Raw genomic sequence first — 26,708 nt, 5'->3', positions numbered from 1 at the left:
TGTGCCCCTCCCAATGTTAACCCCTTTCATCTCTTCAAAAGTAATCACTATCCTGACTTTGATACCAGTCACATCTCTGTTTTACTTTAGGTTAAAACCCATGTGTGTAGCTCTAGAAATTATAGTTTAATTTTGCTCCTTTAAAAAATCTTGATGTGTCTGTTAAGTCTCTTTTAATTTAAATATTTCCCCTCTAGTCCTTTGTTTTCCTTAGAATAGATCTGTTTAAGAACCAACTCTATTTGACCCATAATGTTCCCAAATTCTGGATGTGCTGATTGCATGCTTATGATGGAATTTATTATATTTTTCTTGCAAATATGTGTTTTATGCTAATCATCAGCTGAATCCAACAGCTCAATTAGACTCATATATGATGATTTGAGTAATATAAGAAGTGGTGTATTATTTTCTCAGGCAACACAGAGTAACTGATGTTTACTTCTTTTTGGTGTCAGCAACCACTAATGGTCAAGGCCACCAGTATTTTTGCAATGTCTCTGTGGTCATTTTGGTTGTCTGAAGCTCATTCTCTAGTTTATTCCTTAGGAAGTACTCAGAGGAATAATATTTCTTGAGGTCTTTCATGTGGATAATAGTTGTCTGTGCTTTTTATATTTGAAGATCGCATTAACTGGTTATAAAATCCACAGCAGTAATTTTACTAGAATATGTTTTAATGTCAGTTATTCTGCATGGATGATTCAGTTACATGGTGCATTTTCTTTATGATTTAATTTTTTTCTTCTTTTGACTTTCTGTTTTTAATAGTTTTTTTTCTTTGACATTTTTGTCATTTTCAAATTATTTTTAGTTCTGTTTCTTTATGATAGGTTTTTACATTTGTAAATGATTTTAAATGATTTTAAATTTCTAATTCTTTCTTGAGTTGTATCAGCTTATTTCTGAGTTTTCAATACCATTTCATATTGTGTATCATTTTATATAGTTTGGCTTCTTTTGAGATAATATTTTGCAGTTTTGATCTTTCTTTCTCTCTCTTTATGTCCTTCTGGTGTGATTTCATTGTGATTGTATGAGATTTGACCTTGATATACTTAACTGTTTATTTTTTATCAAATTACTTTTTCTTGCTTTCTGAAATTCCCTAGCTTTGTTCCCCTTTGCCACTTTTATCTGTATTTTTTTTTCCTTTGAAAGAAGGAAAGAAAATATTGTCTATTACCTCTTTCCTGCTAAATTATGCTTCTAGTCTGAGGAGTTTCTCTTCAATATGGAGCCCTGTCCTGGAAAGAAACTCTGGTGGATCAGGTTTGAGAGCTCCTAGAGAATAAACTGCTGCAGAGCTGCTGCAAATTAGCAGATAATTAACACTCAGTGCAAATTTGTTGAGTGAACAAACTCCGCTCAGTTTCAGCCATTCTTCTCAGATTCACCTGTTGTACTTTCCAAGGATTATCTGTTGGATGTTTTTGTTTCTTTTGTTCTCAGGACCATCAAATGCCTTGTTACTTCCGCCTGATTTTTCCCACACAGATGCCAGTGACACACAAGTCTTGTGGTTGTTAGTAGTTTGTTTCTATCCACTTGTATTTTGAGGTTTGCATTGTATCCTGTTACACAGATTTGTTGGAATTTTGGTTTTGCTGTCTAGTTGCTTGCTCTTTTTAATGTGGTGATCTGGGAAGAAACAAGAAACTATGCTGCCACTGTCATCTTCCCAGGATACTACAACAGTTAATCTTTTTATAGATGAGAAACCTGAAGCCCAGGGAATTAAAGTTATTTGCCCAATATTCCACAGCTAGCAGAAGGCGATAATTGTAAGTAAAGCACCTTAATTAGTGTCTGTTGCAGAAAACTGATTAATGCACGCTCTTTCCTTTCTCCTTCCTTCCCTCACTTTTCCCAGTCCTTCTTCCCTTCCTTCCTTGCTTTCAATTCTCCTGCCCTTTCTCCAGAGCCCATATTTAAACCCAGTTATTTCTGACTTCAAAGCCTCTGCAAATTCATTAAATGTGCTATACTTCTACCCCATACTGTGAAATCACTGGGGTTTTTAATTCAACAGAACTATTGAAACAAAATTAGTTTCACTAAAACCTACACCCATCTTGCTCTAAGAACATTTTCTTCTTTGCTGTTAAGCTCATATACTTTTCTAATAAAATCCACAAATGTCAAATTCTTTGACACATGCCTCATCAAAACATGACATGTTAGAAATAAATTGATGCCCCTAGTTCAATGAATCCACTTATAGGCATTATATATAATCCTTTAATTGCCTTCTCTCTTTTTAAAAAACCTTCTATCACCACCCAGGAAACAATATTTGACAAAAAGTAAATGAAATCTGAACCTGAAAAAGCTTGACTTCACTTCTGAATTTAAAATCCACAGAATTTAAAGATATTTTAAAGTTTGGGCAAAGTCAAATGCCCTGCTTTTGAAAAATCTTATAAAACTACTAGTTAACTGTTCAGCTTTGAGACACAAGTCCACAAAATCCGAAGCTCCATTAGTTAGGAAGCTTGGCTCCTGATAATACTTGATTGAAACTGATTCATTCAAAAGTTGAATGCACTTTGAAGGCTCCCAAATAATTTATACTGTATAACCTGTAACGTAGAAACTACAATTTACTAATTCTCCATAATCTTCTACAAAAGATTAATTAGAAATTAGATCTTAGGGAGCAGAGTTTTGCTTAAGGTATGAAATCGCCACACAAAACCTAAGGGATTCTATTTCCAGCCAATCCCTTTATAAAATCCTGTTCCAGCTTTTGACTCTGTAATGGATTGCCCAGGTTGGTGATATACCACACAGAAAATGCCATTTCCTTATTTCTTTCCCCCTTGAACTTCCTGCTCTAACTGTGCAGGCTTAGTTTATACTGTTTGAATTTACTTATTGTGGTTTGCATAAAATTATCCTTCACTCATCTACACGTAGTAGATAATGGTTATTTGCCTATAAATCTAACAGGTACTAAGTTTTATTTACCCTCCTGCACTGTGGGCATTCTCTGAACAAACGGGCTGTTGTTCTTGAAACATTTTCCATTTTTATGAGATTTGGAACTGTTAGAACTGTTTGGAACTGCTTGTTGCTTTGTGTGCTTTTTAGCAGCTTGAGGCTCCTTCTTTCACGGTGTTTACTCTGGAGCTGGTGTGAACAGAGGATTTTGGAAATGATAGAGATATCCTGGAGTGTGTCTTGGTACATGTAAAAGATTGCTTCTCTATGCTGCTGAGAGCTGCAGCAGAAGACACACAGACAAACACACAGGAGACACACAGACAAACACACTTAGTCATGAACGGTTGCACACCTACTCTCACTCTCTGATTTTGCATGTGCACGAGCAGGCCAGGAAACCTGACCCCATGTTGATTGGAACACTGCTTTGCATTTATTTCCAGAATATTTGGAATGGCACATGCACATATGTTTCTCATTAACGCTCATGTTTGATTGTTCTAAGAATATTTTAAAAATTAAATAAACCTGTATCAAAAACTGTCACTTTGTGTTAAAGAAGCACAATTAGGTCCCTTTGGGGGAGCAAACTGAAAAGAAAGAATGAGATGAAATATTTTGGCTTCTTTACATGTATTTCCGTAAATGAGAGTGGCATTAAGACCTAGTCATACATTTGAGGTTCAAGGGATTTTAAATAGCTTTTGAACAAATCAAGCACAAAGTAGCAGTACTTACACAAAGAAACTCATTTAAAACAGCCCATTAATGAAATGTGATTTAAAACCATGTCTGTTTTAAATATATGTTCAAAATTAAAAGTTACTGGGCCAGAAATGGAAAGTTAAGTAAGCTGATACCTGAATATAATAACTGTAATTGTTTCAACCCATAAGGGCATGATTTGGTAAATTATCAGACCTGGTATAATATACTTAGACCAAGAAGACTTCATAAATTTCTAAAAGTGCAGTTATTTGAATCTATCTTTATTTTACCTAACAACCTAAGGGCTGTCTCCAAACTCAACCTGGTAATGCTGTGGCCTTCTTAAGACAAAAAGGAGAAAAGCTTATGTATGTATATATGTATGTATGTATGCATGTATGTATCTGTCTCTATCTATCTATCTATCAATCATCTAGTTATATTCTATCATCATTTAGCTATCTAGCTATCATCTATATAGCTATCTATCATTATCTAGCTCTATATCTGAATCTAAGTGGCTAAGTCAAATATTTTGAGATCCAGGTATCAGGTTGATATTGCCTCCTGGCTCCTTACCTATCCTTTTATTTCACTCTTTTATTCTATACATTTTGGATAGTGCTTTGTGTATTAATTGTGTTTTTTATTTCCTATGTTTTACAATGGTTTGACATCTTGGGAGGTCATGGGGACTTAGGGAGGAACTGCCCCTCCCAGGTTTGTTGATTCCTAGACATTGCAAGCAACTTGCCTGTGAGCATGCTTTTGATATGCAAGTCAATCAACCAGAGCTCAGACTCTCACTAACCTCCTTTCTCAAATTCTCATACACCAAACCAACACTTCCCTGCCTTAAATTACCTGAGGACCAGGTACCAGACAACTGAATACCACCCTAGATGCCAGAGCCCTTTGAAATTATTCAAATCGTCCAATCCTAAGCTTGCTCAGTGTACCTACCCTACCTCACCCATTCCTTCCCACAGAAACCTAATACAGGCCCTGGTCCATATTTTCCCCTTCTTTCCTTCTGCCTCCCAACTGAGTGGGCACTTCCCCATGTGGCCCTATGTCACATGGCATGTTCCTTCCTCTTGGAAACTGTAATAAACTATCTTTTCAATGGAATAATTTCCTGATCTATTGGCCTCATCATGCCTGATTAAAACAAATCCTAGGTATATTTTAGCACACTTTGGCACTCTTCTCTATCATAGACTCCTGGCCTCTCTCTACCCATCTTTGTTTCGATTCTTAAAGACCTTTGAGACTCTATTAACAGACATGCTTACACAGCCCTTTTTGGTGAGGTGTACTCCTGTAAAACTCCAATCCCAGAGGAGTTCTTTGGTCTAGAGGTAGTTAAGTACCATCTTAGCTCCTGGACTTTATGGTGAAGATATTCCATCCTGACAGACCCAACCCAGTCTCCACTGCTGCCTCAGGAGTGGAGATGAGTTCAACTGTGAGATACTTTTCCTGCTGGAGCTGCTCCAGGCTCTGCTACCATTTCAAGCCCATGACTACGCTTACTTTACTAATCATTCTTCAGATCCCAATTCCCCCATAAAATGTAAGACCCCTTTGCCCAATCTTCCAAGCTCATTTCTGTCCTTTCTTGTATATTTTCTCCACTATCTCCACCCAACCATCTCCTTACCATCCATCCAAAGTCCTACCAATCCTTAAGTCCTCTATAAAATCTTCTTAAATAATAACTCCTCTCTCTGAATTTGATTATATTTAATTGAATATTTTCTCATTTGTTGTAATTTTCTCTTCATTTCACATACATTTTTCTTTTATAACTGGATCCCTAGATTTTAAAATACTTGGCGCTGTAAGGAAAGCTTGAAATTTGAAGTCAGAAGACTTGAACACATGTCCTGATTCAATTACTTAAAAGTTATATTAGTCTCCTCAGGCTGCTCTACAAAATACCACACTGTGATAGGTTTAAAGGATGGAGATTTATTTTCTCATAGTATTGGAGGTAAAAAATCCCAGATCAAGGTCTGGCATGGTCTGTTCCCAGTGAGGGCTCTCCTCCTCATTTGTAGATGGCTGCCTTTTCACTGTGTCCTAACATGTCTTTTTCTTGGTGTATGAGCATGAGGAGAAAGAAGAAGAGGGAGCTCGCTGATGTTTCTGGTAAGTACACTAATCTCATAGGATCAGGGCTCCATCTAACTTTAATCACTTCCCTAGAGGCCCCATCTCTAAAAACACCCACTTGGGGGGTGAGGGCTTTAACATACAAATTTTTGGAGGGCATAAACATTCCAAATGACTACAACAATATTTTTACATTTGAAAATGAGGAAAATACTACCCCACATTTCTTCCCAAACTCTACCAAAGGGCTGAATCATGTTAACTGCTCGAAAATAATTATTGCATTGAATTTTAAGTAAACAATTTTATTATTTGTATTTATGAAATTGATATTGCAGGATGAGAAGTAAATTTATGTCACCTGAGACCCTGATGTTAACTTTTCAGGTTTCAAGAGTTGAATCTCAGCTTTTAGAAAGGCTTTTGCAGCTGATTCTTTCCATTGCACATTAGGGCAAAAGGGCCTCTGGTGTCAAATTTTCTTTCTTTCTAAAAATAAATCTTTTAAATCTTTCCAGAGAAATTATCTTATTCCTCACACTGTCAGCCTAGCTTCACACTCTAGTATGAAAATCTCAGAATTCTAGCTGAAATATGGAGAGGCATTTTACAAATACACATATTTTTTAGAGGCCAGTTTTGTTCCACTTGGCATTTTTTTTTTTTTAAACAGTAAATTATATTCTGGCCATCTACATCTGTTAGACTGTCTCTTAGATTCTTTTCTCAGATGGCTTGCCAGAGGTTGGGAAGGGTAGTGGGGGCCTGGGGGAGGTGTGGGGGTGGTTGATGGGGACAAAAAGATAGAATGAATAAGACCTACTATTTGACAACACAATAGAGTGACTATAGTCAATAATAACTTAAACGTATATACTAAAATAACTTGAGTGTAACTGGATTGTTTGTAACTCAAAGGATAAATGCTTGAGGGGACGGATCCCCCATTCTCTATGATGTGCTTATTTCACATTGCATGCCTGTATCAAAACATCTCATGTTCCCCACAAATACATACACCTACTGGGTACCCACAAAAAATTAAAAAATAATTTAAAAAATTTTATAAAACCCAAACTGAAACAAAACAAACTCCTTTTTGGTGAGCATTAGGTAAAAAAAAAAATCAATTCAACTTAAAATTGCCTTCCTATGCTAATCACTAGAACTTCAAGCCAGTCATCCAGTCCTTCTAGATTCTTACACCACGGATCTTTTGAAATAATATTTCCTAGATGCTGCCACCAGTTACTAGCAGCTCCTCCTTTGACTTACTCTCAAATTTCTCTTTGTTTTCACTTTCTTTCTGCTCATAACACCTCTAATTTCATTTATTCATCCAAAAAGCATTAATTGAGAACTTTTTATATGCCAGGCACTAGGAATTTGATGGCAAATAAGATTGGCCCGGACCCTACTCTCATTAGTTTTATAGTCTAATGGACAATAAATTTTCTTTGACTGGGAAAGCACTAGGTACTCTGAGCTCATGGTCTTGAGGGGAATGTCAGGGCAAAGGGAGTAAAGGGAGAACCATAGGTGCAGTCACAGGAAAAAAAGAAACAATGCCTGTTACTGAGCTGTAACCAACCTCAGTAATTTCAATTACCTTCTACATGATTCCTCCACCTCTCTCTCCTGAAACTCTATCTTCTGCTGTTGACAAGCATTTCTTTCTATAACACAAACTTGGCTATTACACTCCTGTTTCAGAACTCTTAATGGATTCCTGTTACCTACAGAATGAAGTCCAAACTCAGTATGTCAGATCACCTCATCAACCAAAACCCTGTGTGGGATAGCTTTAGTCACTCCACATTACTTGCCATTTCCCAAATAAAATGCACTTTAAAATTCTGTGAATTTGCTTCTTCCTCCTAAATTTGTTTACTTGGTGGACTCATTTTAAACTCACCTTTTAATGTCATTACTATGAAAATGTTCTTAACCTTTCAGTTTCTCAAATAAAATTAATTGCTTTTTTTGTCTTTGTTTTTGTAGCTCGTCACAACTCATGTTGTTTATAACTGCCTCCCTAGATAGACTATGTATTTCTCAAGCCCTTTGATGTTTTATCCTGGTATTCAGTAGATACACACTAAATTAAGTTGAATTCAGCCTTTCACAAGTATCTTTTCTCACTGAGATCAATGTACTTGACCCCATTTATTTGATTATTCTTCTGCCAATGTTTGGATGCCATTTATTCATTAAACTTAGGCCTTGCATTAAACCAAGAAAGCTCTTTAATAAAGATACAACTACTTATGGAGTCCATTTATCACAGTGATTCGCAATTTACAGAATCACTTCTCACATATTTAATTAATAAAAGAATGATCAATCTTTAATAAAGCTGGGCTTAAAGTGACATACATTTTTCTTTTTATTTTTATTATACATTAAGTTCTGGGGTACATGTGCAGAATGTGCAGTTTTGTTACATAGGTATACATGTGACATACTGGTTTGCTGCACCCATCCACCTGTCACCTACATTAGGTATTTCTTCTAATGTTATCCTTCCCCTAGCTCCCCACCTTCTGACAGGCCTCAGTGCATGATGGTCCCCTCCCTATGTCTATGTGTTCTCATTGTTCAACTCCCACTTATGAGTAACAGCACGTGGTGTTTAGTTTTCTGTTCTTGTGATAGTTTGCTGAGAATGATGGTTTCCAGCTTCATCCATGTCCCTGCAAAGGACATGAACTCATCCTTTTTTATGGCTGCATACTATTCCATGGTGTGTATGTGCCACATTTTCTTTATCCAGTCTATTATTGTTGGACATTTGGGTTGGTTCCAAGTCTTTGCTATTGTGAATAGTGCCACAATAAACATATGTGTGCATGTGTCTTCATAGTAGAATGATTTATAATCCTTTGGGTATATACCCAGTAATGGGATTGCTCAGTCAAATGGTATTTCTACTTCTAGATCCTTGAGGAATCGCCACACTGTCTTCCACAATGGTTGAACTAATTTACACTCCCACCAACAGTGTAAAAGCTTTCCTATTTCTCCACATCCTTTCCAGCAACTGTTGTTTCCTGACTTTTTAATGATTGCCATTCTAACTGGCTTGAGATGGTATCCCATTGCGGTTTTGATTTGTATTTCTCTAATGACCAATGATGATGAGCATTTTTTCATATGTCTGTTGGCTGCATAGATGTCCTCTTTTGTGAAGTTTCTGCTCATACCCTTTGGCCATACCCTTTTTGATGACGTTGTTTTTTTTTTTTTCTTGTAAATTTGTTGACGTTCCTTGTAGATTCTGGATATTAGTCATTTGTCAGATGGATAGATTGCAAACTTTTTCTCCCATTCTGTAGGTTACCTGTTCACTTTGATGATAGTTTCTTGTGCTGTGCAGCTCTTTACTTTAATTAGATCTCATTTGTCAATTTTGGGTTTTGTTGCCATTGCTATTGGTGCTTTAGACATGAAGTCTTTGCCCATACCTATGTCCTGAATGGTATTGCCCTGGTTTTCTTCTAGGATTTTTATGGTCTTAGGTCTTATGTTTAAGCCTTTGATCCATCTTGAGTTGATTTTTGTATAAGGTATAAGGAAGTGTTCCAGTTTCAGTTTTCTGCATATGACTAGCCAGTTTTCCCAACATTTATTAAATAGGGAATCTTTTCCCCATTGCTTGTTTGTGTCAGGTTTGTCAAAGATCAGATGGTTGTAGATGTGTGGTGTTATTTCTGAGGCCTCTGTTGTGTTCCATTGGTCTACATATCTGTTTTGTTACCAGTACCATGCTGTTTTGGTTACTGTAGACTTGTAGTATAGCTTGAAGTCCAGTAGCATGACCCCTCCAGCTTTGTTCTTCTTGCCCAGGATTGTCTTGGTTATGAGGGCTCTTTTTTTTGTTGTTCCATATGAAGTTTAAAGTATTTTTTCCAATTCTGTGAAGAAAGTCAGTGGTAGTTTGATGGGGATAGCTTTGAATCTATAAATTACTTTGGGCAGTATGGACAGTTTCACTATATTGATTCTTCATATCCATGAGTGTGGCATGTTTTTCCACTTGTTTGTGCCCTCTCTTAAATCCTTGTGCAGTGGTTTGTAGTTCTCATTGAAGAGGTCCTTCACATCCCTTGTAAGTTGGATACCTAGCTATTTTATTCTCTTAGTAGCAATTGTGAGTGGGAGTTCACTCATGATTTGGCTCTCTGTCTGTTATTGGTGTATAGGAATGCTTGTGATTTTTGCACATTGATCTTGTATCCTGAGACTTTGCTGAAGTTGCTTATCAGCTTAAGGATATTTTTGGCTGAGACGATGGGGTTTTCTAAATATATGATCACGTCATCTGCAAACAGAGACAATTTGACTTCCTGTCTTCATATTTGAATACCTTTATTTCTTTCTCTTGCCTGATTGCCCTGGCCAGAACTTCCAACACTATGTTGAATAGGAGTGGTGAGAGAGGCCATCCTTGTCTTATGCCAGTTTTCAAAGGGAATGCATCCAGTTTTTGCCCATTCAGTATGATACTGGCTGTATGTTTTTCATAAATAACTCTTATTATTTTGAGATACGTTCCATCAATACCCAGTTTATTGAGAGTTTTTAGCATGAGGGGTGTTGAATTTTGTCAAAGGCCTTTTCTGCATCTATGTGGTTTTTGTGATTGGTTCTGTTTTTGTGATAGATTACATTTATTGATGTTGAACCAGCCTTGCATCCCAGATATGAAGCCAACTTGATTGTGGTGGATAAGCTTTTTGATGTTCTGCTGGATTCAGTTTGCCAGTATTTTATTGAGGATTTTTGCATCAATATTCATTAAGGATATTGACCTGAAATTTTCTTTTTTTGTTTTGTGTCTGCCAGATTTTGGTATCAGGATAGTGCTGGCCTCATAAAATGAGTTAGGGAGGATTCTCTCTTTTTCTATTATTTGGAATAGTTTCAGAAAGAATGGTACCAGTCCTCTTTGTATCTCTGTGAGAATTCACCTGTGAATCCATCTGGTCCTGGGCTTTCTTTGGTTGGTAGGCTATTAAATACTGCCTCAATTTCAGAACTTGTTATTGGTTTATTCAGGGATTCAACTTCTTCCTGGTTTAGTCTTGGGAAGGTGTATGTGTCCAGGAATGTATCCATTTCTTCTAGATTTTCTAGTTTATGTGTGTACAGTTGTTTATAGTATTCTCTGATGTTAGTTAGCATTTCTGTGGGATCAGGGGTGATATCCCCTATATCATTTTTTATTGTGTCTATTTGATTCTTTTCTCATTTGATTCTTTTCTCTCTTTTCTTCTTTGTTAGTCTGGCTAGCGGTCTATTTTGTTGATCTTTTCTGAAAACCAGCTCCTGGATTCGTTGATTTTTTTGAAGGATTTTTTTATGTCTCTCCTTCAGTTCTGCTCTGATCTTAGTTATTTTTTGTCTTCTGCTAGATTTTGAATTTGTTTGCTGTTTCTTCTCTAGTTCTTTTAATTTCGATGTTAGGTGTCAATTTTAGATCTTTCCTACTTTCTCTTGTGGGCATTTAATGCTACAAATTTCCCTCTACAAACTGCTTTAAATGTGTCCCAGAGATTCTGGTACTTTGTGTCTTTATTCTCATTGGTTTCAAAGAACATCTTTATTTCTGCCTTAATTTCATTATTTACCCAGTAGTCATTTAGGAGCAAGTTGTTCAGTTTCCATGTAGTTGTGCAGTTTTGAGTGAGTTTCTTATTCCTGAGTTCTAATTTGATTGCACTGTGGTCTGAGAGACTGTTTGTTATGATTTCCATTCTTTTACATTTGCTGAGGAGTGTTTTATTTCCAATTATGTAGTCAATTTTAGAATAAGTGCCATGTGGCACTTAGAAAAATGTATATTCTGTTAATTTGGGGTGAAGAGTTCTACAGATGTCTATTAGGTCTGCTTGGTCCAGAGCTGAGTTCAAGTCCTGAATATCCTTGTTAATTTTCTGTCTCGTTGATCTGTCTGATATTGACAGTGGGGTGTTAAAATCTCCTATTATTGTGTGGTAGTCTAAGTCTCTTTGTAGGTCTCTAAGAACTTTATGAATCTGGGTGCTCCTTTATTGGGTGCATATATGTTTAGGATAGTTAGCTTTTCTTGCTGCATTGATTCCTTTACCACTATGCAATGCCCTTCTTTGTCTCTTTTGATCTTTGCTGGTTTTATCTGAGTCTGTTTTATCAGCGATTGGGATTGCAACTCCTGCCTTTTTTTGCTTTCCATTTGCTTGGTAAATTTTCCTCCATCCCTTTATTTTGAGCCTATGTGTGTCTTTGCATGTGAGATGGGTCTCCTGAATACAGCACGCTGATGGGTCTTGATTCTTTATCCAATTTGCCAGTCTGTGTCTTTTAATTGGGGAATTTAGTCCATTTACATTTAAAGTTAATATTATTATATGTGAATTTGATCCTGTCATTATGATGCTACGTGTTTTTTTGCCCATTAGTTGAATAACATACATTTTTCTATACAGATACTGCCATTCTGCCATTCTTGAAATCTAAAATAATTTTGTAATTTGATATTTCCAATTCCTGTTTTCTCTGGATTTTTCCTAGTAGCTAGCTTAATAAATACTTATTGAAATAATTAAATCAATAAATGTGGTATTAAGTTTGATTTAGAAATGCTTCCCAACAAATTTTCAAGCTAAAATTTCTAGATCACTGTACCAAAGCAATTATTATTGGCAATAAAACAGTATCCTGAATTTCTTCATGTTTCAGGATGCCCCACATTTAAACTGTGTATCTAGATATATTTTTATGCGTATGTTCCCGCATATTGTTCTCCATATGAAAGATGCTATTTTAAAACTCTGTGCATTTGCTTATGCTATTTTCTTTGCCTAGAATATACTGTCCTCTTTATTTTCCTTTAAACACTACTCAAAAAATTAGCTTTACTATTTTCTCCTCCATGAAGCATTCCTCAAGCCTCTTGACAGTTAAAGTATCCACAGAATTCTTTTTAAAATCTTTGTCAGAGCACATGCCACACCATACTGAAATTACCCTTTTGCCATCTATCCTTCCCAGTTGAGTGTAGCTCTTCAAGGAAAGAATGTGTGTTTTATTCATTTATTGGAGAATTTCTGACACATTGTGTACCCAATAAATGTTTATTGACTACTGGATTTTGATGCTTAATGTATTTTATATGCCAGATGTATATTTAGGGTTTGCAACTAGGCAGAAATATGAAGTGTGTCTCTTGTACTCTTTTGCTACAACCTCCTTTCCTAACTTGCAGTACCTATTCCATGGTTGTCATGCTTTTACAGCAGTCCTCTCTCGTGGTTAAGAATATGTCTGGTTCAGTCACTAACACTAAGATGTTATTAAGGATATACTAAAGGAATGAATTTTATAATTTTAGACACAAAAACTCCTGCATAGAAAAGACATATTTTGAAGGGCATAGGACTTTGCAGTTCTGGTTAAATCATGTTAAGTACGCCACTACCTTCTATTACTTTTTGCTGCTGCTATTAAGCATCTTGGGAACTCCAAAGATCTATTCATTGCGAGTTATTTGACAATCCCATATGAGAAAATTCAAAACACTATGTATTTTTGCTATTCTGTGACTTAGTCCATATAGTTTACTCTCTCTGGTTTTCTTCTGTTGCTTATCTCCCTTTAAAATGTTGACTTATTTTTCAGTGTCACCTCTCCTAGTAATTGCCACTCAAAATATAATTAATTGCTTCTTCTATGCTGTCCCAGCACATATGTTTAGACTGTAGACTTTATTGTGATATTATAAGTTCTTATATTCTTGTCTCTATCTCCTACTTAAGTATGAATTCTTTGAGATAAAGGATTTTGTCTTCCTTATATTTGATTTTCATCCCATTTCAATTCCTAGAAAAAGTTTGCATTACACTCAATGAAGGGTTGTTGTAGTAAATAAAGTCAGTAAGCCAAATGTACCAGTATATACCGGACGCTAAAATAAAATTTTATGTCTAGAATAAACATTTTATCTGGAATAAACAATTTATCTATAATAAACATTTCTTTCTGAGCTGTAGGGCTGCTTTAGCCTCCGTGTTTCATTCATGTAAATGGCATTAATCAAATGAACTATACCTGTTACTGTAACCATAAGATGATGCTGACCACCTAAGGCAGAGTCTGGATGACAGTAGAGAAAAATGCAGGAATTCAATGGGTGGTAGATTGGTTGACTTAAAGGCTCCTTAACCTCTGAAATCCAATGAAACCTGATATTCATGACCCGCCTTTTCTGAAACTTATGGGCAAAGTAGATGCTGACCATGGTGCTGAAGGTTTGAATTGCATATAATGAGCTCCTAGACACATGGTCTTTCACATCACAAAAATCAACCAGTGCAAGACTAGCACAAGTGTAATTTATTTGATAGGTTATATTTTGATGTGTGCCTATACATACTTTTGTCAAAGTCCACAACTTTTATGATCAGTTCTGACTGGTATATCTCAATGTGGAGTACATTGAAAAACAAGATACAATTACCTATAAACATTCATGAAAGCCAGGTCCATTCATTGAGGAAAAACCAGATTTACTGCATAGACATTTATCCTCAGGTTTTCTTATTGAATAAATTTTTGCTTCCTGTGCCAGACAGGGCTCTGGAAGGACCAGCTCACAGGCTGGGTCCCAGGAGAGCCGGGAGGACTAGTGGGCAAGGCCCCAGGGCTCAGCTCCCACCTTCGACTTCCACTTCTGCCTCCAGCTTCCTGAGTCACTCACAGCACAGCCAGGGAATAGGCCTGTCTCAGGCAGGTCGCTGTGCCTCCTTTGCTGCTGCTGCTGTCTTTGCTGCTGAGCAGGTCTCAGGCTCTGGATGGGAGATTCTGGCTGCAAGTGCAGGAGTCAGAGATGGTGCAGGAGGGACTGTGTGTCTCTGTGACCTGCTCCTTCTCCTACCCACTGAGGGGCTGGACGAGTCTACCCCAGCCTGTGGCCACTGGTTCAAAGGAAGGACCGACACAAACATGAGTGCTCTAGTGGCAAAAAACAACTCAAAATAAGTAGTGCAAATAAGTACCTAGGGCCGATTCCAGCTCACTGGGGATCCCCACTACCAGAGTTGCTCCTTGGTGATCAGAGATGTGCAGATGGAGGATACGGCAGTGTACTCCTTTCAAGTGAAGAGAGGAAGCTTTGTGAGATATAATTTCATGAATACATTCTTTCTGGAACTGACAGCCCTGACTCAGAAGCCTGATGTCTACATCCCCAAGGCCCTAGAGCATGGGAAGCCAGTGACAGTCATCTGTGTGTTTAACTGGGTTTTTGAGGAATGCCTAACCCCTTCTTTCCCTGGATGGGGGAGGCCCTGTCCTCTCAAGGAACTGGAACAACAACCTCCCATTTCTCAGTGCTCAACCTCACACTCAGACCTCAGGACCACGACACCTACCACAATTGCTGCATAGACTTCTCCAGAACAGGCGTGAGTGCATGGTGGACCATCCAACTCTGCGTGGTTTATGCCTCTAGGTACCTTGTTATCAGCATTTCCCATGACAATGCAGCAACTGAATTGGCCTCATCCCATATTTCCTCCAAAAAATCAGGGCCCATGAAGGATGTGGTTCTGGTAGCCACCAGGGAGGGAGCTGTGAAGACCCTGCTTCTCTGTATCTGCTTCATCTTCCTCAGTGTCAGTTTCTACAGGAGGAAGGTGGTGAGGGCAGCAGTGGGTGTGGAGGCTGCAAACACTGTCACAGGCTAATCCCTCAGGCCTCCAGACTGTGCTTCCAGATGCCTGCTTGTCCAGTTCCTCCACAATCTGAATGGCCATGTTTCCTCTCCATTGCTGGAGGATGAAGGGCAAATGCCACAGCCTGGACTGAAGGCCTTGCAGGGTCGGTCCCCTGCTAGACTCTGCTCCTGATCCCTCTTCTCCCTGCATCATCCAATGTCTTCCCACATCCACTGGACCAAGCCTCTATGACTCTGAGACTTTGCATGTATAGTTCCTTCTCCTGAAATGCCCTTCTCTCCCCATCCCTGCCTATCCAGGTCTTGAAAATTCTTCAGGCTCAGTCTAAAATGTCACCCTGGGCTGTGTGTATTCATTGTATGGTCTTGATGGAAGAAGGACATTGAATGATGCATTCATAGACTCACTCAGCAAGTATAACTGAACATCTGCTATGTGCCAGGATTATCATAAAACACCAGAGCAGCATGCGTGGAAACAACCTCAAAAATCTCTGTCATCCAAAGGTCTTGAGTAGATATTTCCTACAATATCTAAAAGTGCGTTTAGGTTGATATACTGGGTAAAGAAAATGTGGTACATATACACCATGGAATACTATGCAGCTATAAAAAAAGAATGAGATCATGTCCTTTGCAGGGACATGGATGGAGATGGAGGCCATTATCTTCAGCAAACTAACGCAGAAACAGAAAACCAAATACTGCATGTTCTCACTCATAAGTGGGAGCTAAATTATGAGAACACATGGACACATAGAGGGGAACAACCCACACTAGGGCATTTCAGAGGGTGAGAGGAGGGAGAGGATCAGGAAAAATAACTAATGGGTACTAGGCTTAATACATGGGTGAGGAAATAGTCTGTACAACAAACTCCCATGACACAAGTTTACCTATGTAGCTAACTTGCATATCCTGCACATGTACCCCTGAACCTAAAATAAATGTTAATTTTTTTTTTTTGCTTCCAGACATAGTTGTAATACTTATAGTAAGAGGTGAAGAAAGATGTTTGGAACAGGGAAGTTCTAAATTAGACAGGCATGATGGCATTAATCTGGAGATAGATTAAGCATACATTTTCCCCATTATGTTAGCATTAATTTTAGATGTGTACGTAGCTTAGGACTAAATGGAACCTCAATACGGAAGTAGTGAAATGTCACTATGCAAATTTCTTTCAAAGTCTGTATGGGTGAAGATTAGTGGATAATAGGGTCTGAATACAGAGGAGAAGAAAGGAAAGAATAAATTTTTTAAACATTGTTGCTAAAACATTTTTAAAGACAACATTTTTCTACATTGAAAAACTCTTTTTCTTGTCCTATAACTCTGCCTTAATCATCCCACGTGATTGTTGAGGGAGAGAATTGAGGTAGTGAATATAAACACAGTTTGTAAACTACAACTTCTTATGCAAATGTAAGATTTTGCTATTGCTGTGTCGAGCTGGGTCTTGTTTCTAAGCCTTTCCAAATTTTATTCTACTATTCAAACTAAGATACACATACTCTGAATGGCATGTGAAGAGCTTCTCAGAGATACTATGCCTGAAATAAACTAAAGGAATAAACCTCCAGATCTTTGACTTTGACATATACTTGGTCCTCAGACTGATCTGTCTGACAAAGCACCTGTTTTGGAGGGGAGAGTATTACTTTCCCACCACCCTTTTCACAGTTTTCCTTTCCTTACTTTTCAAAAGAAGGACATACCTCTTTCTTACCTATTCAGGGTATTGTGATATATTTTTCTGGGAGACAAAAATATTTATGGCTTCAAACAAAGGGATAATTTTAAATATTAATGTGATATTCAGGAAAGGACTGCTTTTGGATAATAAATATATTTGCAAATTAAATTTCACTTCTCTGTTTTCAACAAAATTGAGGGAAACAATCAAGTTGTTAGCTCATATAGCACTAAAAATAATTTTTGATGATGAATGATATAGAACTTTGGCATGTACATTAATAAATATAAGTACATGTATAGGTATACTGTCATAAAATTTCCATTTCCCATAGTATAAGAAATGTCTATCAGTATCTACATAATAAAACAAATTATAATAGAATTTATGGTGAACCCTGTCTCATTATAGTAGTAAGTTGTTTATCCAGAAATGCATTACTAATCAAAAATATTAAGCCCCATCTATCTTATTAAAAATGCATTTCCAAGAACATACCTCAAAATAATAAGCACTATCTATGAGAAACCTACAGGCAACATCATACTGAATGGGCAGAAGCTGGAAGTATTCCCCTTGAAAACTGGCACAAGACAAGGATGCCCTCTCTCACAACTCCTATTGAACATAGTACTGGAAGTCCTAGCCAGAGCAATCAGGCAAAAGAAACAAATAAAGTCATCCAAATAGGAAGAAAACAAGTCAAATTATCCCTGTTTGTAAATGACATGTTTCTGTATCAGAAAACCCTATAGTCTATGGCCAAAAGCCCCTTCAGCTGATAAACAACACCTGCAAGATTTCAGATACAAAATCAGTGTACAAAAATCACTAGCATTCCTATACAACAACAACAACAGTCAAGTCAAGAGTCAAACCTGGAAGGCAATCCCATTCACAGTTGCCACAAATATAATAAAATACCAAAGAATAGAGCTAACCAATGAGGTGAAAGATCTGTACAATGAGAACTACGAAACGTTGCTCAAAGAAATCACAGATAATATAAACAAATGGAAAAACATCTCATACTCATGCATAGGAAGAATCAATATTATCAAAATGGCCATACTGCCCAAAGCAACTTATAGATTCAATGTTATTCCTACCAAACTACCAATGACATTCTTCACAGAATTAGAACAAGTTATTTTAAAATTCGTATGGAACCAAAAAAGAGCCCAAATAACCAAGGCAATCCAAGCAAAAAGAGCAAAGCTGGAGACATCATGCCACTTGACTTAAAACTACACTGCAGGGCCATAGTAACCAAAACAGTATGGTACTGGTACAAAAACAGGCACACAGACCAATGGAACAGAATAGAGAGCCCAGAAATGAGGCCACACCCCATGACCATCTAATCTGCAACAAAGCTGACAAAAGCAAGCAATGAAGAAAAGACTCCCTATTCAGTAAATGGTGCTGGGATAACTGGCTAGTCATATGCAGAAGATTGAAACTGGATGTCTCCCTCACACCATAGACAAAAATCAACTCAAGATCGATAAAGTCTTAAATGTAAAACCCAAAACTATAAAAACCCTGGAAGACAACCTAGGCAATACCAGTCTGGACATAGGAATGAACACAGATTTCATGATGAATACACCAAAAGCAATTGCAAACAAACCAAAAATTGACAAGTCAAATCAAATTTAAAGAGTTTCTGTGCAGAAAAAGAAACTATTATCAGAGTAAACAAACAACCTACAGAAAGGAAGAAAATTTTTGCAAACTATGTATCCAACAAAGGTCTAATATCCAACATTTATAGATAACTTAAACAAATAAACAAATTTACAGGAAAAAAAAATCCATTAAGAAAACCCCATGGCAAAGGACATGAATAGATACTTTTCAAAAGAAGACATACATGTGGTCAACAAGGATATGAAGAAAGGCTCAACATCACTAATCATTAGATAAATGCAAATCAAACCACAATGAGATACCATCTCACATTAGTCAGAATGGCTATTAATAAACAGTCAAAAAATAACAGATACTGGTGAGTTTGCAGAGAAAAGGAAATGATTATACACTGCTGGTGGGAGCATAAATCAGTTCAAACATTGTGGAAAGCAGTGTTGAGATTCCTCAAAGAGCTAAAAACAGCACTGCCATTCAACCCAGAAATCCCATTGCTAGGTGTATACCCAAAGGAATATAAACCATTCTGCCATAAAGACACATGTATGTGTATGTTAATTGCAGCACTATTCACAAGAGCAAAAGCATGGAATCCACCTAAATCACCTAAATGCCCATTAATGATAGCCTGGATAAAGAAAATGTGGCACACATACACCATGGAGCATAAAAAAGAATGAAATCCTGTTCTTTGCAAGTACATGGATGAAGCTGGTGGCCATTATTCTTAACAAACTAACTCAGGAACAGAAAACCAAATACTGCATGTTTTCACTTATAAGTGGGAACTAAATGCTGAGAACACATGGACACAAAAAGGGCATCAACAGACAGTGGGACCTAACTGAGAATGGAGGGTGTGAGGGAGAAGAGGATCAGAGAAAATAACCAGTGGGTACTAGGTTTAATATCTGAGTGATGAAATCATTTGTCCAACAAACTCCCATGACCTGAGTTCACCCATATAAAACACATGCACATGTACCCCTGAACTTAAAAGAAAAAAGATGCATTTTCAATAAAAATTTAATTTTGTTAAAATTTATCAAATCTGAAAAAATTGATATTTTGACTTCTTAATTTTGGAGTGATTAGGGTCCTTGGTTATTTGGTTATTTTCTCTGTCTAAATTCAGTTCTTTAAATTTCAAATAGTTTTGGGGATTTAAATTCCATTAGTATGCTACTAACTCCTAAATTTATATCTCTAAGCTTCCTCTAAACTCCAGAATTATGAAGCCAATTGCTTCCTCAACATCTCTTGTTTTTCAAAAAATTTCAAATTCTTAATTGTTGTGAGCACATAGTAGGTGTATATATATGTATACACACACATATATATACACCATATATATGGGTTACATGAGATATTTTGATATAGGCATGCAATGAGTAATAATTAAAAAATCACAATCATACCAGGATACATAGGGTATCCATCACTTTAAGCATTTATCCTTTTGGTTGACAACAATCCAATTATACTCTTTTATTTTTAATTGAACAGTTAAATTAATTTGTACTACTGTCACCCTGTTATGCTAGCAAATACTCGGTCTTATTTATTCTTTCTGGCTGTTTTTTGCACCCATTAACCATCCCCTCTTCCCCAGCAACCTTCCACCCTGACTCCATCTACCCTTCCCAGCCTCTGGTAACCATCCTTCTCCTCTCTATCTCCATGAGTTCAATTATTTTAATTCTTAGCTCCCACAGATAAGTGAGAATATGTGACGTTTGTCTTTCTATGCCTGGCTTATTTCACTTAACATCTCCATTTGTATGTCTGACGTCTTAAACTCCTGAGGTTTCCTCCAAACCTGCTCTACCAACAGTTTTTTATGTTAGTGGAGGGAAACTCAATTTTCCCAGTAGTTTGATCCCTGAGCCTTGACACTGTTCTTAATTCCTTTCTTTTCTTTCTTCTTCTTCTTCTTTTTTAAATATCCCACATTCACTCTGTTAAGAAATCCCATGAGTTTTACCTTCAAACTATATCTGGAATCTAATGACCTCTCACTATGCCACTGCTAAAGACACTAAAAATGGCTCAAGCCTCCATTATCTTTTATATGAATTATGCAGTAGTTTCTTCTTTGGCATCCCTGAGTCTACAATTCTCACCATATAGTCTATTTTTAATCAATAGCCAGAATCATCTTGATAAAATACATTATATAATGTCACTCCTCTCATAATCTTGCAAAGTTAACTGTGATGCTTAATTTTATGTGTCAATTTGGCTGCGCCATGAGATAGTTTGTCCAACATTATTCTGGAGGTTTCTGTCAGAGTGTTTTTGGATGAGATTAACATTTAAATTGGAAGACTTGAGTAAAGCAGATTATCTCTGTAACGTGAGTGAGCCTTTTCCAAACAGTGAAAGGCCTGAATAGAATGAAAGACCTACCTGACCAAGAGGGAGTTCTGCCGACAACCTGCAGAATTGAACTGTAGCATTGACTCTTCGTTGGGTCTAGCCTACCTTGCAGATTTTGGACTTGCCAGCCTCCATAATCATGTGAGTCAATGCACTAAAATTACCTCCTTTAACTTACACACACGCACAAACACACACACATGCACATCTATTCATTCTGTTTTTCTGGGGAATCCTAACAGTACCATTTAAAAAACTTTCCCTTTTAAAATACCAGGATATCTCTTATCAAAACATCTATTTATTTATGCAATAAGACAAGAAAAAAGATCAGTTAAAATGAATATTTAGGTTTTCTGTTTTTTATTTTTTGTGTTTATTTTTCTAATAAATATGTCCCTTTGTCTAAGTTTTCAAAATTATTGACACAAAATACAAATTTTAGATTCTCTATTACCTCTGTGGTTTTGCCCCATTTTTTATTCTTGATATACTATTTGCAACTTCTGTTTTTTCTTTATCAGTATTTCCAGAAATTTGACAGTTTTATTAATCTTTTAAAAGTATCAGTTGTTAGCAGATTCTGAGCTCTCAATTGGAACGCCTCCACATCACTCAGCCACACTCAGGGACTGGACACCTCACTCCCATTTCTGAGCCATTAAAGGTCTAAGGCCGCTTCCCCCAAGCCAGCAGAACATCCAGTCATGGATAAAAATGGGCTGGTTCAGAAGGCCAAACTGGCCGAGGAGGCTGAGCGATATGATGACATGGCAGCCTGCATGAAGTCTGTAATTGAGCCAGGAGCTGAATTATCCAATGAGGAGAGGAATCTTCTCTCAGTTGCTTATAAAAATGTTGTAGGAGCCCGTAGGTCATCTTGGAGGGTCGTCTCAAGTATTGAACAAAAGACGGAAGGTGCTGAGAAAAAACAGCAGATGGCTCGAGAACACAGAGATAAAATTGAGACGGAGCTAAGAGATGTCTCCGATGATGTACTGTCTCTTTTGGAAAAGTTCTTAATCCCCACAAGCAGAGAGCAAAGTCTTCTATTTGAAAATGAAAGATTACTATCGTACTTGGCTGAGGTTGCCACTGGTGATGACAGGAAAGGGATTGTGGATCAGTCACAACAAGCATACCAAGAAGTTTTTGAAATCAGCAAAAAGGAAATGCAACCAACACATCCTATCAGACTGGGACTGGCCCTTAACTTCTCTGTGTTCTATTATGAGATTCTGAACTCCCCAGAGAAAGTCTGCTCTCTTGCAAAGACAGCTTTTGATGAAGCCATTGCTGAACTTGATACATTAAGTGAAGAGTCATACAAAGACAGCAGGCTAATAATGTAATTACTGAGAGACAACTTGACATTGTGGACATCGGATACCCAAGGAGATAAAGCTGAAGCAGGAGAAGGAGGGGAAAATTAACCAGCCTTCCAACTTTTGTCTGCCTCATTCTAAAATTTACACAGTAGACCATTTTCATCCATGCTGTCCCACAAATAGTTTTTTGTTTACGATTTATGACAGGTTTATGTTACTTCTATTTGAATTTCTATATTTCCCATGTGGTTTTTATGTTTAATATTAGGGGAGTAGAGCCAGTTAACATTTAGGGAATTATCTGTTTTCATCTTGAGGCGGCCAATATGGGGATGTGGAATTTTTATACAAGTTATAAATGTTTGGCATAGTACTTTTGGTACATTGTGGCTTCACAAGGGCCAGTGTAAAACAGCTTCCATGTCTAAGCAAAGAAAATTGCCTACATATTGGTTTGTCCTGGTGCGGAATAAAAGGGATCATTGGTTCCAGTCACAGGGGTAGTAATTGTGGGTACTTTAAGGTTTGGAGCACTTAGAAGGCTGTGGTAGAAACATACCCCATGGATACCACAGGTTAAACCATGTGTATCTGTGGAACACTCAATCTCAACGTGCACACCTTTGACTACAGCTGCAGAAGTGTTCCTTTAGACAAAGTTGTGACCCATTGTACTCTGGATAAGGGCAGCAATGGTTCACATTCCATTATTTGTAAAGTTACCTGCTGTTAGCTTTCATTATTTTTGCTCCACTCATTTTATTTGTATTTAAGTGTTTCAGGTAACCTAAGAACAAATGTAAAAGTAAAGATGCAGTAAAAATGAATGGCTTGGTATTCATTACTTCGTGTATATCAAGCACAGCAGTAAAACAAAAACCCATGTATTTAACTGTTTTTTAGGTTTTTTGCTTTTGTGATTTTTTTTTTTTTTTGATATTTGCCTAACATGCATGTGCTGTAAAAATAGTTAACAGGGAAATAACTTGAGATGATGGCTAGCTTTGTTTAATGCCTTATGAAATTTTCATGAACAATCTAAGCATAATTGTTAAGAACACGTGTATTAAATTCATGTAAGTGGAATAAAAGTTTTATGAATGCACTTTTCAACTACTTTCTCTACAGTTTTTCATATAAATTAGTCTTTTGGTTTTGAAACTTCTCTAAAGGAAATTGTACATTTTTTGAAATTTATTCCTTATTCCCTCTTGGCAGCTAATGGGCTTTTACCAAGTTTAAACACAAAATTTATCATAACAACAAAAATACTACTAATATAACTGCTGTTTCCATGTCCCATTATCCCCTCTCTTCCTCTCCACCCTGAAAAAAATGAGTTCCTATTTTTTCTGGGAGAGGGGGAGATTGATTGGAAAACAATGTAATGTGTTCAATTTAAAATTTTGGTATACGGCATTTTCTAACTTAGGAAGCCACAATGTTCTTGGCCCATCATGACAGCATTAACTATAAGTTTTGTGCTTCCAAATCACTTTCTGGTTTTTAAGAATTTCTTGATACTCTTACAGCCTGCCTTCGATTTTGATCCTTTATTCTATTTGTCAGGTGCACAAGATTACCTTCCTTTTTTAGCCTTCTGTCTTGTCACCAACCATTCTTACTTGGTGGCCATGTACTTGGGAAAAGGCCGCATGATCTTTCTGGCTCCACTCAATGTCTAAGGCACCCTGCTTCCTTTGCTTGCACCCCACAGATAATTTTCCTCATCCTATTTACTGCAGTAAATCTCTCTTTAGTTGATGAGATTGTGTTTATCTCCCTTTAAAACCCTACCTATCCTGAATGGTCTGTCATTGTCTGCCTTTAAAATTCTTCCTCTTTCTTCTTCCTCTCTTCTCTAAATAATGATGGGGCTAAGTTATACCCAAAGCTCACTTTAACAAAATATTTCCTCAGTACTTTGCAGAAAACACCAAACAAAAATGCCATTTTAAAAGAGGTGTATTTTTTCTTTTAGAATGTAAGCTCCTCAAGAGCAGGGACAATGTTTTCTATATGTTCTGTGTGCCTAGTACACTGTAAATGCTCAATAAATATTGATGATGGGGGAAAAAATGTATCAGTGGTTAATTTTTAGGTTCTTTCTATTGTTTCTTTGTTTTTGATTATATTAATTTCTGTTTTTACCTTTATATTTTCCTCTGTTATATGTGGAATGTTTAGTTCATTATTTTTCGACCATTTTTTAGCAACGTATTTAATTAAGATTATTCATTATCACAATTCACGGATCGCGATCCATTATCCAAAACCCTTGGTGTCAAATGTGTTTCAGAATTCACTGATTTTAGATTTTAGAGTGGCAATATGGTTTATAAACTCCATATTATAAAAATCTCCCATGGTATTTGTGCCAATACTCTGGTCATATATTGGGTTGGTGCAAAAGTTATTGCGGTTTTTGCCATTACTTTGTAATTACCTTGTAATGGCAAAAACCACAATAACTTTTGCACCAATCCATACATCAAGATAATAAAGACTATAGTTTGTCTCATATCAGATTGAGTCAGGGTTTCATGTCAAATTTTCTAAAAATTGTTTTTCAGAGCTTTCGGTAATTTAGAATTACAAATGAGGGATTGCACGCAGTATTGCTTTAGGTTTGTCTCAAAGTGACTCTGTTGTTGCTTAATCCTAAAATGTTATAATTTTCAAAATGACCTATTGGTGAACCCATAATGTGGTTGGAAATAAGCTATTTAGTTTCCAAATGTATGGAGATTTGGGGGTGACCTTTTAATTTTTTGAGGTATAATACAGAGATATGCTCCAATCTTAAGTGTACCATTCAATCAGTTTTGATTAAGGGTTTCAGTTGTATAAGCCACACCTGCATCAAGACAGAACAGTTTCATCAAACCTCAGAAAGTTCCTTTGTGCTCCTTCCCAGTCAGTTACCTCCCTATAATCTGATCTGATTTCTACCACCATAAATTAATTTTGTCTATCCTAGACTTTCTTATAAGTAGGATCAAACAGTATGTAGTTTTTGTATGGGGGATTCTTTCACACAGAAAAATGTGAAAATTATCCATGTTGTTGCATGTATCATTACTTTGTCCCTTTTTATTGCTGAATAACATTCCTTTCAATATACCATATCCATTTTGTGGCTATTAGGAATTGAATGTCTATAAACAAGGGTTTTTTAGACATATGCTTTCATTTTTCTTAGTTAAATACCCATGAATTGAATTGATGTGTTACATGGTAGACACACATTTAACCTTTTAAGAAACAACAGTTTTCTGAAGGAATTGTATCATTTTGCATTCTCAACTGTAATGTATTAGATTCCGGTTGCTGCTAATCTTCTCTAACATTTGATGTTGTAAATTGTTTTTATTTTTGCCATTCTTGTATAAGAACCACAATCTTATTGTGGTTGTAATTTGCATTTCTCTAATCACTAATGACGTTGAAGACTTTCTTATGTGCTGTATACCACTTGTATATCTTCAGTTAAGTGTTTGCTCAAGTCTTTTAATCATTTTTTGTTTTTATTTTGTTATAGAGTTGTCTTTTCATATATTTTAGATGTAATTCTTTTGCAGATACATATGAATATTTTCTTCAGCCTATGGCTTGCCTTTTCATTTAATTACTCATTTTTCAATGATTACTGCTCATTTTTCAATGAGCGGAAGATTTTAAAAGTTTGATGAATCCCAATTTATTATTTCTTCTCTTTGTAATTCATGCTTTCTTTGTCCAGTCTAAGCAACTTTTGCCTACAAAGGTCATAAAGATACTTTCTTCTGCTGTTTTTTCTAGAAACTTGATGGTTTTAGCTTTTCCATTTAGTTCTATGATGAATCTCATTAATTTTTGTGCATTGTAGGAAATGGGGGAGTCAAGGTTTTTTGCTCATATGATTATCCAGTTAGTCTAGCTCCATTTGTTGAAGAGATTTTTCACTCCCAGTGAATTATTTCAGCGTGTTTGTAAAAATAACTTGACTGTACATGTGTGGATCCATTTCAGGACTCTCTCTTCTGTTCTATTTTCTATCTATCCTTTCACCAATGGCACACTCTTTTGATTACTGTAGCTTAAAAAAAGTTTTCAAATCAGGTAGTATGAGTTCTCCAATATTATTCTTTGTTTTGAAGATTCCTTTGGCTATTTTAGGTCCTTT

At 36.6% G+C, this 26,708-nt stretch overlaps 1 pseudogene across 1 annotated transcript; it reads left to right on the top strand.

Annotated features, from left to right (window-relative positions):
- Nucleotides 1-21,884: 21,884 nt before the first annotated feature.
- Nucleotides 21,885-23,646, top strand: LOC126950495 (14-3-3 protein zeta/delta-like; annotated as a pseudogene). Its single transcript, XR_007724182.1, has one exon. The product of XR_007724182.1 is annotated as a 14-3-3 protein zeta/delta-like (transcript).
- The last annotated feature ends 3,062 nt before the right edge of the window (nucleotides 23,647-26,708 follow it).

The sequence above is a fragment of the Macaca thibetana genome, chromosome 1 (genome assembly GCF_024542745.1).
Source record: "Macaca thibetana thibetana isolate TM-01 chromosome 1, ASM2454274v1, whole genome shotgun sequence".
Lineage (NCBI taxonomy): Eukaryota > Metazoa > Chordata > Mammalia > Primates > Cercopithecidae > Macaca > Macaca thibetana.
This window is presented reverse-complemented; position numbering and strand designations above follow the sequence as displayed.